Below are 16935 nucleotides of genomic sequence, written 5' to 3' on the forward strand. Positions count from 1 at the left end.
ATCTGTTATAAATTTTATTATATCAACACCCCAACGAGTGTTTTACAAGACAGTGGCAACTGATGTTGAACGCCATACTGCTGAGTATATGTCATTCCGTATGGAAGAAATAATGGCAGAAATAGGCACTGAAAAATTTGGTGCCATTGTCTCTGATAATGCTTCAGCAATGGTGAAATCCTTATCAAAGCTTAATGAAAAATACAGTCACATTGCTATGTACACTTGTGCTGCTCATACATTAAATTTGTTAATTGGTGACATCAATAACTTAAAATATGTTCAAGAAACTGAAGCAACTGGTAAAACTATTGTGAAGGAAATTAACAAATCACAAGTTTTACAAGCTCATTTTACTGCATTTCAAAAGGAGAAAAATCAAACTTGTGCACTTAAATTGCCAGTTAAAACTAGGCAGGGCTCCATTTTATATTGTTTGAAAAGCTTATTGAAATAAAAAATGTCTTTAAATGCCTTTCTGTCCATGAAGATTTACAGAGTAAACTGAGCAAATGTACCAGGAATTCAATCCTGGATGAAGATGTATTTTGGGTATGGGTCCAAAAACTGCATGCACTGATAAGTCCTGTTTTTAAATGGATTACTCTGCTTGAATCTAACCAGCCCAAATGAGCAAAGTTCCTGAATGTTTCAGGGAATTAAACGATCATTTTGATAGGCTACTTCCCAAAAATCCACTTACCAAACAAGAAAAACAGGATGTGATGAAAAGATTTGAAAAAAAGAAAAGATATGGCTCTAAAAGACATTCAGTATGCTGCAAATATTCTAGATCCAAAATTCAATAGTGAGTGCCTTACTAGAAATGAACAAATACAAGGAACTGAATTCATCGATAAATTAGTCACAAGAATGTATGGCACTGATCACTCAGCAAAAGTCATTGCAGAGCTTGCAGAGTATCCTGCTAAAGAAGGTTTTTTTGGAAAATCATATGTAACAAAATCAGCTGGCTCAGTACATGCAGTAACATGGTGGAAAGGTATTTTTTATGGATCAAAATTAGGGAAAGCAGCAATAAACATATTGAATATGCCACCAACAATGACAGCAACCGAAGTAAGTTTCAGTATTTACAGTATCATTCATAATTCAAAAAGAAACAAGTTAACACAAGAAAGGGCAGGCAAGCTGACAGTCATAGCCCATAATATAAAGCTTCTTAAAAACCCAAATGATGCTCCGTTGAAATCCCCAAGAGAAACAGAACCAGAGGAATGAGGAAAAAGAAATTGATAATGCTGAAGAGAAAGAAGAAGTCGAAGAAGAGGATATGTACGAGGAAGAAGAAGAGATAGAAATATATGGGTCAGATTTGGAAAGTGCAGATTCTGATTAGACTTGTATTTAATCCAGAAAGTTAAAAATATTTGTATCCTGCATCAGAAGATTTGTAATAACAGTTCTAGTAATTTAAACCTCTGTCTTTTTTTCTTTACTTTCCCAATTTTCATTTTAACAATTGGAAACTTTCATGATTCTTGAAGTTTTATTAAAGAAAGACATTATTATAAGTAGTAAAATTCTTTAAAAATGATTTAACAAGTATTTAAGAGAAAATTCTCAAAAATTCTCACATTGGAGAATATTCAAAAAATACACAGCTCCTTTTTGCGAAAAAGCCTCTTGCGCAAAAATGGCCCCAATTAATTATGCAAATGAAGTGTGCTAATCCACACTTCATTTGCATAGGCTTTTGCACAAGAGAGGTGCAGTGTAGACGTAGCCTCAGGTAGAGTAATTATGCTGAAGGAAGAGTGTTTTCCTATTAGCATAGTGTGTCTTCACCAGATGCACTATAGTGGCAAAGCTGAGCTGATGCCGTGCAGTAGTGTAAACTAGTCACATTTTTATCAGACAAACACCTATGGTTACCAAAGCTCACATTTCAAATCAGCAGCAAGTACTTCATCTCACAAACCTAGAGACATTTGAGTAGATTAAGCTTAATACAGTTACTTTATAAAATGCTTAAATTCTTGTTCTTATCTGATCTTTTCTTTTATAATTACTGTCATCATTGAACACCTAGTAAAGAACTAGAAATGAAGTTTTTGGATAAAGCATTTGCCACTATACGTGAACTCTTTGACCATCACCTTCAGGATGTCTAAAAAGCTACAAGCTAAACGGAGAAGTTTAGGAAGGAGTGTTTAGTTGTAAGAGAAGGGTTGGAGAAGGGCTTACCAATATGTTGTCAGGAAAGGATCAATGCAGAGATTGGATATTCTTCTAGCCATTTTGGCTATGGAATCTTTAAATATTTAAAGGCATAATGCAAAGCACTTAAAATAGTTTAATTCCAAGTATTAATTCTTATAATCTTGACAGTACTTAAAATCTTCCCTACTGGTTTTGTTCTTTTTCTGTTATTGTATCTAGTCAATGGTGACAGTCTGACATCTCTCTTATCAAAGAATCAGCAGCATGCCCATACATTGTTTGAGAGAAGCTCTCTCTATAAATTTCTTAGTGTGTCTTCTCTCATGTACTCTTTTCTAGCCAAGTACAGAGCAGAACAAATATCTCTCAGGTTCTGCATTCAGAAAGACTCTTAAAGTTCTCTAAATTTAAGCCAACAAGTACCCCACAGTGGGGTACACTAAAATCATAGAAATGGAGAGCTCTGAAGAACTTACAGAAGTCATCAAGTCCATCCCCGGCATTGTGGCAGGGCCAAGTGAACCTAGACTACTCCTAACAGATGATTGTTCAACCTGTTTTTAAAAACCTCCAAATGACAGGAATTCCACAAGTTCCTTTGGAAGCCTATTCCAGAACTTAGCTACATGTTTAGTTAAAAGATTTTCCTAATATCTAACCTAAATTCCCCCCTTTCTGCAGATTAACTCATTACTTCCTGCAGCGGACATGGAGAATAATTGAACTGCTCTTTTCATAACAACCCTTAACATATTTGAAGACTGTTGTCAGGTCCCTCATGGTCTTTTCTCAAGACTAAAGATGCCCAGATTTTGTAACATTCTTCGTAAGCCAGCTTTTCTGAACTTTTTATCATTATTGTTGCTCTCCTCTGGACTCGCTTGAGTTTGTCTACTCAGAATTGAACACAGTACTCCAGCTGAGGCCTCATCAGAGCCAACTAGACCAGGACAAGTACCTCCCATATCTTATATATGGCACTCCTGTTAACACCCCCCAGAATATTAGCCTTTTTTGCAGGTGCATCACATTGTTGACTCATTCAATTTGCAATTCCTTATAATTCCCAGATCCTTTTCAGAAGCACTGCTACCTACCCAGTTATTCCCCACTTCTTGGTTGCGCATTTGGTTTTTCTGTCCAAAGTGAAATTCTTTGCACATCTCTGTATTTAGTGATGTGATCGTATAGTCGATTAACTGATAAGCAAAAGCTTATAGGTTAATACTATAGGCTATACGTATTTTCCCCTCACCCCTTACAAGTAATTTTTTTAACAGGCTGGCCAGCAGCCTGGCTCAGTTCCAGTTTGCGCTGGGTCCTGGACCTACTCCCACTGCAGCTCTGTATATAAGGGAGGTTCCAAAGAGGATGGAGAGAGGCTGTTCTCAGTAGTGACAGATGGCAGAACAAGGAGCAATGGTCTCAAGTTGTGGTGGGAGAGGTCCAGGTTGGATATTAGGAAAAACTATTTCACTAGGAGGGTGGTGAAGCACTGGAATGGGTTACCTAGGGAAGTAGTGGAGTCTCCATCCCTAGAGGTGTTTAAGTCTCGGCTTGACAAAGCCCTGGCTGGGTTGATTTAGTTGGAATTGGTCCTGCCTAGAGCAGGGAGCTGGACCTGATGATCTTCTGAGGTCTCTTCCAGTTCTATGATTCTATGAGAAAGTGTATTAGGAGCCAGGCGAGCAGGCAGCCCAGCTCAGTTCTGGCTCACGCCATGTTTGGGAGCTCAGATACCACCCACTCCCTGGACAGGGGCTTCTGCCACCCCATGCTGCTGCCTCTGTATCAGAGGCAGTAGTGCAGGGTGTCAGGAAACTGGTCTGTGAGGGGAGCTAGTCTCTGATAGAGATGCAGAAGCACTGGGTGGCAAGGGACTCCCCAAGAGTGGGGCCAGAGTGCCAGCCCCACCCCTAGCGACTATAGAATAGCCAATTAACCAATAAGAATTCATGAGGTTAATCGACTATTCAATTTACCAATATTTAACATCCCCACTCTATATTAAATTTCATCTTATTGGATTCAGACCAACTCTCCCATTTGTTAAGCTCTAAAATGATTGTAATTCTTTGGCAAATGTTAGCATATTCCTCGCTCCCATTCTCCATGGTATCATATTCTGGTCGGCCTGACCCCACTAGACACTCTCTCCCAGTTAGGCAGCAAAAGATTGATAACTACTCTTTGAGTACAGTCTTTCAACCAGTTGTACACCCACCCTTTACTAATTTAATATAGACCACATTTCCTTTGTTTTCTTACGAGAATGTCATGTAGGATTATGTCAGCAGCTTTACTAAAATCAAGATATATCACAGCATCTGTTTCCCCTCTACACACCAGCCTGTAACCCTATCAAAAAAGGAATTTATGTCGGTATGGCGTGATTTGTTCTTGACAAATCTATCCTAGCTATTCCTTTATAACAGTATTATACTCCAGGGCTGTGTCTACATTGGAAGATTTTGCGCAAATACTCTTTAACGCAAGAGTTTTTGCGTTAGAGTATTTCTGCAAGAGAGAGTCTACACTGGCATGTGCCTTTGCGCAAGGGATGTGCTTTTGCGCAAGAGCATCGGTGCCAGTGTAGACTCTCTCTTGCGCAAGAAAGCTCCGATGGCCATTTTAGCCATCCGGGTTTCTTGCGCAAGAAATACATGTTGCCTGTCTACACTGGCCTCTTGTGCAAGAACAGTTGCGCAAGAGGGCTTATTCCTGAGCGGGAGCATTATAGTTCTTGCACAAGAGGCACTGATTTCACGCATTAGAACGTCAGTGTTCTTGCGCAAGAACTCCCCGCCAGTGTAGACAGGTAGCAAGTTTTGGTGCAAAAGCGGCCACTTTGGCGCAAGATCGCGCCAATATAGCCACAGCCCAGGTGTTTACGAATTCATTACTTAATGCCTTGATCAAGTATAAGAGAGGCTGACTGCTGATGTGTGATTTTCTGTATCAGCTTCATTTGCCCCTTGTAAAGACAGGTACAATATTTGATCTTTTCCAGTCTTCTATGAGCTCACATGTCCTCCAGGAGTTCTCAGAGATAATTGCTAATGGTTCTGAGACGGCTTCAGTGAGTTCCTTATGGCAAATTTGACTGCATTAGCAGGAGCATTGCCAGCAGATCAAAGGAAGTGATTATTTCCTTCTATGCAGCTCTGGCGAGGTCACATCTGGCATTTTGTGTCCTGTTTTGGGCTCCCCACTACAGAAAGGACGTGAAGAGTCTCCGGTGGAGAGTAATGAAAATGTTTACTGGGCTGGGGCACATGACTTATGAGGAGAGGCTGAAAGAACTCAGCTTATTTAGTCTGCAAAAGAGAAGAATGAGGAGGTGCTAAGGGAGGCTTCTTGCCTGTCCTGGCGCCGCAGACCATGCTATAACAAAGAAGCAGCCAGCAGCAGGTTCCCAGCCAGTGGGAGTGTGGCGCTGGTACTCAGGGCAAGGGCAGTGTGCAGAGCCCTGTGCGCACTTTCCTCTACCCCCCAGGAGCTGGGCCTGCTGCTGGCTGCCTTTGGGGTGCAGTGTAGTCTGTGGTGCTAGATGCACAGGTAGCCTGCCTTTGCACCCTCACTGGTCACTTAATCACCCTGCAGCAATGAGACCCAGTGCCTGATATTCCACGACTGGCCCCTAGTTTGAAAACCTCTCATTTAGATGGTGTTTGGTCCTGCCTTGAGGGCAGGGGACTGGATTTGACCTCTCGGGGTCCCTTCCAGTTCTAGTATTCTATGATTCTATAAAGGTTCCCTCTGGCCTTGGAAACTATGAATCTACTAATCTAAAGTTTACCCTCTTCTCTTAGTTCACTCACGTCAGCGAGGCACATAAGCACATGCTTAATTTTAATATCGCCCACACTCAAATGCTCCAGTGGCAGTGCTCAGCTACATGCCGTGCCGACATACATGGTAACCACAAGCAATTAATGTTGCATGAAGCCTTTGTTGTGATAGAGGGGTTTTATTTGAAATTTATTGCTGCCAGAATAATTTGTTGTTTTTGTTTTTTTACTTATTGCCCTCACTTTACATATGTTTTTTTCTCTATTTCCTTCAACATTTGGAGAGGAGATCAAATACATAAACTCCTGCTTTTCTGATATCTTTCCTGTTATTTCCTTTTCGTGATGACCCTGCTTCAACACTTTGTCTTTGGCAGAAAACAAAATAGTACAGATGGGAAAGATCTGAAACCAAGTTTTTTTCAGCGATTTGTCACATTTGCAATCCAGAAGAAATGTTAACAAAGGCAGATGTTCTGTTATCTGCACATGTCTGTGCTGTTGGTCCTTCCCTTGTATATTTTTTGCTCTCGCTTCAATTTGTCTTCCCACGTGAAAAGGGACAATCACGGTTGCCATTCCTTTCCTTCTTTGGGAATTCTTGAAAGAGACTTTCAGGCACCCACTACAGTGCCTGAAGTGTTAAACCCACTTACTTTTGTGCATATTATTCTTGGTGGGAGAGGGAAAGAGAGAGAATTATCTTTGGGCTGGAATTGTTTTTGTATGATTCATGTCCATAGATTGAATATTAGGTCTTACATGATTGCTGATGTTCTTTGTGTCACTAGAATTACGTATTAAAATATACACACATGGTCTAACCTATATGAACCCTATCAAATCAGGCTCAAAACTCTTAAATCATGCTAACAGGCTGGCCTCCCTACTGACAACTTGCTGGCAACGTGGGATGAGGGAAGGGATGCAAATAAATTCAGAGAGAGAGAGACATCATTTTAATAAGACTGTAGTAACTCTGCCAGATGATATCATGGTTAAATGGTGTCTAGAGTGGTGATAAGGATTCTTGAAATGCCCTAAACCAGGATGAAACATTTAGCTTCCTATAAAATGAATAGCATGAAATGTGTCCTCCTAGGACCTGTCTACATTGGGGAGCCATTGAAAGGCAGTAGATTCGTCTTCAAGGAATATGAATGATTTATGTAAAGACCACATGAGAGGAAGATATTTGTAAGACTGTAGTTAAGAATCTGTCAATTTGCAAAGAGACAGTGAGGCTCAATGGATAGGGCTACTGGACTGGAACTAAGGAGACTTGGATTCCACCCCTCGCTCTGTCACTGGGCCCACATTGGGCAAATCATTTCATGTCTCTTCTACCTTATTTGTAAAACAGAGATTATAATACCTCTGAGCACTTTGAGCTCAATAGAAGGGAGGGACATTTAAATGCTGTAAACTCTACCTACGTAGCCTATGGCTTTCTTATAATCATTATTTCTTAATGAGCAGATCAAGACTGCAATTAAAATAAGCATATGCAGAAACCAGTATGCCCAGTTAATAAAACAGAACTGCTGTGAAAATATCAATTTGAGGAGCTGTGTTCTATACATATTAATCTAGTGTGCCATCCTCTTTTCCTTTAGGGAGATTGGGATGATCTGAAGATTACAAGGTTTTCAGGATCATGGTCTATTTTAAAAACATTATCTGCAAGAACCAATTATAATTTTCAGAGGGATATAGATATGAAGAAGAGGCATCCATTACTAGAAAGGGGTTGTTTTCTTTGTGATCCAGAAGAGAGAACAATGTAGGGGTTAGGAAACTTGGATTCTACTGATGGTTTTGCCACTGATGGAGATCCAGGCACCTCATTGCTTCCTGCCTCAGTTTCCCTGTCATGCTAAAGTGCTTTCTCATTTATGGCTAAAAAGGACTAAATGGGTCAAATTATTATTATTCTATTCCTGTGTGGCTCAGCTTACCTCATGGCACAATAAATAAGTAACAAACCAATATTACTTTCAGCACCATGTATTAGCCTCTGGGCCAGATACACAGGACTGCAGTGGTACTTTATTGATTTACACGAGGTAAAGAGCTTGCCTGTCTCAGTAATTTGATAATACTGTGCTGTCTGGAACTGGTGGGAACACGTGGTATTGCTGGGAACAGGGAAGGAGTGTGGCTGCGGCTATCTCCTTTGGTATGTGTACCCCATAGTGTCAGGACAGCTCCACTGGCTGGCAGGGAACAATAAACTAACTATCCCATTGCCACTGCCCTTTGATATTACTAGCCCTGAGTATGATGCAGCACTGCAGAATCTGCATCCTTGGGATCACACAGTGCCTGGACCAGTGCTGAGCCTGTGCCAACAACAGGGATGTATCTTTTTGTTCTCTTCGCCCTGACTTGTTCTTAGTCAGGGTGTGGCACATCTTGTTACAGTGCTTTAACATGGCTGTTTGAATTTAATATACATTTTGCATCCGCTTGCTTGGTATATAAAAGAACAGCAGTAAAACAAAACAAACACCTTCAACCCCGAATGTTTACTGGAGAATTAAAGATTCATTTCAATTAAAGATCTCCTTTGAAAGGAGATTTCAGTAATGGTGCAGCTGAAATGTACGGTCTGTCTCTCTCTGCTGGATGCACAAGAAGTCTGCTTTTCTTCCCATGCAGCTAGATGCAAACCACAAGGATTTAAACTTCTCTAAAAGGATGAAAAGTGATTTGCAAAACAGTTTACATGCAGGTCTGTCTATGAAATGGGGGCACATCCCCTACCACCTCAGAGCAGTGCTTGGCATAAGGGGGATGTGAGAGGTTGAGGATCTGGCCCTTAATAAACTGACTAATACAACTCCAGATTTTCCCATGGCAGAGCTCTTTGGGGTCATTTTTTCAAACATTGAACGTTTGTCCCAAGGCCTTTTTAGCTATACCTGCTCTTCTCTTTGGGCCTCCTTTTCAGTGAGATGCTCGACTTGTGCACAAAAACCAACCAAGGCACTTTCAAGGGGAAGGTTTTCTCTGTACTGAGCACACTGGTGCTGTTCTCTGTACTCTCATGTGGGGTAGGCAGCACCCAGGTTACATTTTACACCTGTAACAAGGGAACGGGGGAGTATTCATATGAGATGAGGGTGACCAAAAAAGAGGGGCTCTGATGTGAGCAGTAGCAGCTTACTGTTTTGATTATTAAAAGAAAATATCAAACCTAACGAGCTAGTTTAATAACTGCAAGCTGTTATTTTAATAAGTACAAATAATTACGCTGAGGCCTTGGTACATTAGAGTTGCAATAAGGGTACGTCTAGACTACATGGCTCTGTCAACGGAGCTATGTAGATTTGTTTGTTCGGCAAAGGGAAATGAAGCCGTGATTTAAATAATCGCATCTTCATTTAAATTTAAATGGCTGCCCCGCTCTGCCGATCAGTTGTTTGTCGGCAGATCGGGGCAGTCTGGACGCTCCCCTGTTGACATGAAAGCCCTTTATTGACCTCCCCGGTAAACCTCATCCTACGAGGCGTAATGGGGAGGTAGATAAAGGGCTTTCAGGAGAGTTCAGACTAGCGCGCTGAGCCGACAAACAGCTGATTAGCTGTTTGTCGGCTCAGCATGGCAGCCATTTAAATTTAAATTAAGCCACGATTATTTAAATCATGGCTTCATTTCCCTTTGCCGATCAGCCTAATCTACATGGCTCCATCGACGGAGCCAGGTAGTTTAGACACACCCTAAGTGTTGACATTTAGCTACTAGAAGTAGGTTTTATATACTAGTCCTATACAGCATGAATAGGACTATCACAAAGAGGTATGATTGGGTTCTCTTTGGAATGACTCTGGCTGAGCCCAAATTTAATTTTAACACTGACAACATGTGTATCTGTCAACGCTCTATTTCCCTGTGGCATGAGTCTTGGTCTCTATCAAGGATGCACCTATGGTTCTCAAATCTCAAACTACCTAATAGGCATAAGCAGAAGCTTACTGTATAGTCGACAAGTGATGCGACTAGTCGCTTCCCCCCCACCGCCCTTTTGCTGCCTCTACCAATGAAAGGCAGCAAGCGGGGAGGGAAAAGGAGCTGGTGCTGAGGGGACCCAGCTTAAAAGCCAGTTCTCCCCAGCACTATCTCCGTGGAGGGACAGGGGAGGTAGAGGCACAGTAGAAATGGCGCGAGCGGGACCGCTTCTTCTGTGCTTCTGCTTTTGAAATGTACAAGAGCCATGGGGTGTAACTTCAAAGAAAACAGACCCATAGAGACCCAGTCATTGTTATACTTAAACCTAATTGAACTTCCATTTAGAACAGACAAAATAACTCACAAGAGATGAAGAAAAGTTTCCTTTGCGCTCTGAACACTGTTCTCCCTTCTGTCCCAGGCATCAAGAGGGGAACATATTCCTATAACCAGCTTGAGAACATACCTTGGCACTGGAAAAAATTCAGAAAAAGGCAACAAAAATTATTAGGAGTAGGGAATGGTTGCCATATGAGGAGAGGTTAATAAGACTGGGACTTTTTAGCTTGGAGAAGAGATGACTAAAGGTGGGGTATGATAGAGATCTATAAAATCATGACTGGTGTGGAAAAAGTGAATAAAGAAGAGTTATTTATTCCCCCCATAAGACAAGAACTAGGGGTCACCAAATGAAATTAATAGATAGAAGGTTTAAAAGAAACAAAAGAATTTCTTCACACAGCACATAGTCATCCTGTGGAACTCCGGAGGATGTTGTAAAATCCAAAACTATAACAGGGATCAGAAAAGAGCTAGATAAATTGATGAAGGATAGGTCTGTCAATAGCTATTCGTCAGGATGTGTAGGAATGGTGTCCCGGGCCTCTGTTTGTCATAAGCTGGGTTTGGGTGACAGAGGATGGATCACTTGATGATGATCCGTTCTGTTCATTCTCTCTGGGGCACCTGGCATTGGCCACTGCCAGACGACAGGATACTGGCCTAAATGAACCTTTGGTGTGGCCCAGTATGGCCATTCTTATGTTTGAGAAAGTTAGTATGGAGGTACGTTGAAGAGTTTCAGTTTATCGTGTATCACAAGAGAGCGCTGGCATATTGAAGAGATGAATTCTGTCATATAACACATTTAAGAACAAATGTTGAGCTTTGGTGCTTACTTTGGCATTTCAGGTTGTTGGGATTTTTTTTTATTGTGGGCTAGATGCTGTCCTTACACATTACCCATTGTTCAGAACTGTGCCTAATATGGTCATTCCTTTTAAAGGCACCAAATTATACAGTTTAGTTTATATTATCTTCCAACATCCTTTTAGAATGAAATTATACCTGCTTTGAAGGTGGTTGTGTTACACTTTATTCTCCACTACAGCTAGTTCCCATTAAGCTCTCTCCTCAAGGAAGGGAAAAAGAGAAATGGCTTAAATATTTTTTTCAATGACTTAAAAAGAAGGGGCTATGCACCAAAATACAGAAATAGGAAAAGAAAACCAAAAGTTCAAATCCAATTTTTTTCTGATCAGTGTTACTCATTAAAACCTCAAGTCTGCAAATATACACGAGTAACTTTACACAGCTCAGTAATCCCACAAAACTCAGTAGTGTAGTTACTCAAGTGCATAAGTGTTTACATAAGTGGGGAATAAACGTGTTGGCACAATTTCTTTGAATGTATGTGCAGTCACATGAATTGGGTGCCCACACTAGGGGACTTTTAATGCATGAAACTACTTTGAATTCAAGGGGAGTTCTGCATGCAAAGCAGCTGCAGGAAGAGTCTAAGTATTTCTGCAAATCTAGACTAGATTCCCTTCTTTGAGCTACCTAAGATAATCTATTACCTTAACTTTTTTTAAAATGAATTTGCCTTTTAAAGGCTTGGCTCTGAGATGTTTTCAAATGACATTTGATTTTCACCTGTACCCCTGATACCATCACATCTGTGAATTTTGACAACAGGGTCACAGTGTTTCTATTTTTAGAAAGAGAAAAATATCTTGTGTATTAACTGAGCTATCAAAATGGTGTCTCAAATTTCTCCAGTTAGTTTTAATGCTATCTCCAAAAAATTTGTGAGATTTTTTTCTCAAAAGAAATGACAAATGAAACATGGTCAAAAACCAATTTAAAGAGAATATTGTTCTTGGCTATGATTCTAATGGATACATAGAATACTCATTTTTAAATTCACTATGTAGCACTGAAGAAAAGCTACTTGAAATCTAAGGCTATGATCTTTAATTTATTCTTAAGAAGTTCCTCTTAAGACAATGAGAATCTCCACATGTAGTATTAAGAGCTTAAATTAATCTTTGCAGGATTATGGCCTAAATAGGTCTAATAATTTTGACTTGAGTACATGGATTTAGTTAAATCCAATAATTTCTTTAAAAAATTCTAGTAGTTTTTATTGGAATATTGGTATAAAAGAGTACAGCTTACTCAGGAAGGACAGGTGGGGGACAAAGGAAGGAGGTGTTGCCTTATATATTAAAAATGTACACACTTGGACTGAGGTGGAGACAGACATAGGAGACAGACATGTTGAGAGTCTCTAGGTTAGGCTAAAAGGGATAAAAAACAAGGGTAATGTCATGCTAGGGATCTACTATAGGCACCTATCCAGGCAGAAGAGGTGGACGAGGCTTTTTGTAAGCAACTAACAAAATCATCCAAAGCGCAGGATTTGGTGGTGATGGGGGCTTCAACTATCCAGATAAATGTTGGGAAACTAACACCGTGGGGCACAGACTTTTTATAAGTTCTTGGACTGCATTGAAGACAACTTTTTATTTCAGAAGGCTGAAAAAGCTACTGGGGGGAAGCTGTTCTAGATTTGATTTTAACAAATAGGGAGGAAATGGTTAAGAATTTGAAAGTGAAAGGCAGCTTGTGTGAAAGTGATCATGAAATCATAGAGTTCATGGTTCTAAGGTATGGTAGAAGGGAGAATGGCAAATTAGAGACAATGGATTTCAGGAAGGCAGATTTCAATAAGCTCAGAGAGCTGGTAGGTAAGGTCCCATGGGTAGCAAGACTGAGGGGGAAAACAACTGAAGTGAGTTGGCAGTTTTTCAAAGGGATATTATTAAGGGCCCAAAAGCAAGCTATTCTGCTGCATAGGAAAGATAGAAAATATGGCAAAAGACCACCTTGGATCAACCAGGAGATCTTGCATGAGCTAAAAATAAAAAAGGAGTCATATAAAAATGGCAACTAGGACAAATTACAAAGGATGAATATAGGCAAACAACACAGGAATGCAGGGGCAAGATTAGAAAGGCAAAGGCACAAAACGAGCTCAGACTAGCTACAGGCATAAAAGGAAACAAGAAGACATTCTATAAATACATTAGAAGCAAGAGGAAGACCAAGGACAAGGTAGGCCCATTGCTCAGTGAGGAGGAAGAAACAGTAACAGGTAACTTGGAAATGGCAGAGATGCTTAATGACTTCTCTGTTTTGGTCTTCACTGAGAAGTCTGATGAAGGAATGCCTAACATAGTGAATGCTAGTGGGAAGGGGATAGGTTTAGAAGATAAAATAAAAAAAGAACAAGTTAAAAATCACCTAGAAAAGTTAGATATCTGCAAGTCACCAGGGCCTGATGAAATGCATCCTGGAATACTCAAGGAGCTGATAGAGGAGGTATCTGAGCCTTTGGCTATCATCTTTGGAAAATCATGGAAGACAGGAGAGATTCCAGAATTTTGGAAAAGGGCAAATATACTGCCCATCTATAAAAAGGGAAATAAAAACAACCCAGGAAACTACAGACCAGTCAGTTTAACTTCTGTGCCAGGAAAGATAATGGAGCAAGTAATTAAGTTCATGTGCAAACACTTGGAAGATAATAAGGTGATAGGGAACAGCCAGCATGGATTTGTAAAGAACAAATCATGTGAAACCAATCTGATAGCTTTCTTTGATAGGATAACGAGTCTTATGGATAAGGGAGAAGTGGTGGACGTGGTATACCTAGACTTTAGTAAGGCATTTGATATGGTCTTGCATGATATTCTTATCAATAAACTAGGCAAATACAACTTAGATGGGGCTACTATAACGTGGGTGCATAACTGATTGGATAACTATTCCCAGAGAGTAGTTATTAACGGTTCACAATCCTGCTGGAAAGGTATAACAAGTGGGGTTCCACAGGGGTCTGTTTTGGGACCGATTCTGTTCAATATCTACATCAACGATTTAGATATTGGCATAGAAAGTACGCTTATTAAGTTTGTAGATGATACCAAGCTGGGGGGGGGGGAGGTTGCAAGTGCTTTGGAGGATAGGGTCATAATTCAAAATGATCTGGACAAATTGGAGAAATGGTCTGAGATAAACAGGATGAAGTTTAATAAGGACAAATGCAAAGTGCTCTACTTAGGAAGGAACAATCCGTTTCACAGATGCAGCATGGGAAGTGACTGTCTATGAAGGAGTACAGCAGAAAGGGTCCTAGGGGTTATAGTGGACCACAAGCTAAATATGAGTCAACAGTATGACACTGTTGCAAAAAAAGCAAACACGATTCTAGGACGCATTAACAGGTGTGTTGTGAGCAAGACACAAGAAGTCATTCTTCCGCTCTACTCAGCGCTGATTTGGCCTCAGTTGGAGTATTGTGTCCAGTTCTGGGCACCACATTTCAAGAAAGATGTGGAGAAATTGGAGAAAGTCCATAGAAGAGCAACAAGAATGATTAAAGATCTAGAGAACATAACCTAAGAAGGAAGACTGAAAGAACTGGGCTTGTTTAGTTTGGAAAAGAGAAGATTGAGGGGGGACATGATAGCAGTTTTCAGGTATCTAAAAGGGTGTCACAAGGAGGAGAGAGAAAACTTGTTCTTCCTAACCTCTGAGGATAGAACAAGAAGCAATGGGCTTAAACTGCAGCAAGAGAGGTTTAGGTTGGACATTAGGAAAAAGTTCCTAACTGTCAGGGTGAATAAACACTGGAATAAATTACCTGGGGAGGTTGTGGAATCTCCATCTCTGGAGATATTTAAGAGTAGGTTAGATTCATGTCTATCAGGGATGGTCTATACAGTACTGGCTCCTGCCATGAGGGCAAGGGACTGGACTCCAGTCCTAGTATTCTATGATTCTATGATTTGTATTTATTCCAGCTAATGTAGCTGAATTTAGGGCCTAATTCTGCTGCTCCCCTACTCATGCAGTAGTACCGATGCCTTTAAAAATCCTCAGTCCAGCCCCCTAAATCATGAGATTGTGTTAAAAATAATAAAGTTAAAAATAAATTTGAGTACTTTCTATTTGCTTTCCCCACCCCACTTTTAGACTTTATATCTGAAGCTTTTCCCTGAAACCATGAAGGTTAGAAACTTGCTTATTTATTTTTTAAATGAAGGCAGAGATTCTCATGTAATCACAGGATTCTAGAAACTGGGATTTTAATAAGTACTTCCAAGGCTCATTCTAACTTGAAGGACATGGCAACATTATATGTCTCATTCATTTGAAGGAGACTTCATAGTATAATTATACATATAGTATAGTTAGCATATGTTGCAAATGCCCATATACAGTTATTTATTACTGTGAAAATGTGTATATTTTCAAAGTTAAAAAATATATGTACTCAAAGCACATGTTATTTTAAACCCCAGTCATTCTGCCAAATGAAATTTATCTCTCATAAAAAGCAGTTACATTCTCTGAGAGTCAGCTGAATTTTGGAGTATGCTAAAGCTCTTTGAGTCTATTTCAGATCATCATTAAGCTTGAGAGAAATAATGAGTGGTCCTGTGGGCACCTTAGAGACTAGGCATGTAAGCGACTAGTTGACTACCCTATATGTCTAGGCTTATTGGATAGTCGAGTCAGTGCTTGACTAATTGCTTCCCCCCACCCTTGCTGCCTCTATCAGAGGCAGCAAGAGGGGGGAAGCAGGAGCCAATGCGAGGGGAGCCATCTTAAAAGCTGGTTCCCCAGAGCACCATCTCTGTGGGGTGGGATGGGCAGGGGAGGCAGAGGTACAGTGGAGAACCGGTGCACGAGCCAGGAATCAGCTGTCCCAGCTCGTGTCCGGTGCCAGATGCTGTGCCTCTGCTTTTTAAATGTAGGAAGAGCCTGGTAGCTCTTAATACATTTAAAAGGCAAAGGCACAGTGGGGGACTGAGTGTGAGCAGAGAATCAGCTAATTCCTGGCTTGCGCCCGATCCCTGCTTTCTAACCCCGCTGTGGCTCTTCCTTTTAGATGTAGTAAGAACCAGATGGCTCCTAACTACATTTAAAAGGGAGCAGGATAAGCTCCCTGGGACAGCCTGGCTCCTACTACATTGAAACTGCAAAGCTGCAGCGGGGGTAACTAACAGGGGTAATTCCATTGACTGCTCAAGTAGCTGGTTATCTGCATTTTAACATCCTTATTAGAGACTAAACAAAACATATAGAATCATGAGCTTGAGAGAAATAGTGAGACTCAATTAAGTCTAACACTCATGATAACATAATTGACATATGTAACTTCACATGTCTCTCTATAATGATTTTAATAAGAACAACTTTAAAAAAAGCGTTGGGTCCAAAATTTGCAACCACTGAAATCAATGGCATCTGTGTAGATGGTTGCCAACTCTTTTTATCTGCCATGTAACTTGTGGCAGTTGGTGTTTTCCATAAAGGTCCAGGTACTGGAGTCCTGTGGTAACGTGTAAATCTCAGCTTTCATTTAAAACAAAAAGTTATAAGTTTTTAGCTCCTGTGGTTGTGGAGAAAAGTTTGAAAATGCACACACAAAAGGTTAAGAAAACAGGGTACAAAAAAAAAAAAGCCAAAATTCATCACTTCTAAAAAACTCAGAATTTTAAGACAGTATCATGAGTTTTTGAGGCCTGACTCATTTCTGATTTTCAGTTCATTTGTGTCTTTAGAATTTTTTATTGGAGAACAAACAACAGTCTTGCATCTACTTACTATTGAACACAGTGCTTATTCTCAAAATAGTCCTATTGAAAGTAAAGGG

General features: G+C 40.4%; 1 long non-coding RNA gene across 2 annotated transcripts in view; it reads left to right on the forward strand.

The window, feature by feature from the left end:
• Window positions 1–16935, forward strand: part of LOC149523457 (uncharacterized) — a 131357-nt gene that overhangs the window by 45233 nt on the left and 69189 nt on the right. The window lies entirely within an intron of this gene.

The sequence above is a fragment of the Pelodiscus sinensis genome, chromosome 17 (assembly GCF_052426305.1).
Source record: "Pelodiscus sinensis isolate ZL-2025 chromosome 17, ASM5242630v1, whole genome shotgun sequence".
NCBI classification, from domain to species: domain Eukaryota; kingdom Metazoa; phylum Chordata; order Testudines; family Trionychidae; genus Pelodiscus; species Pelodiscus sinensis.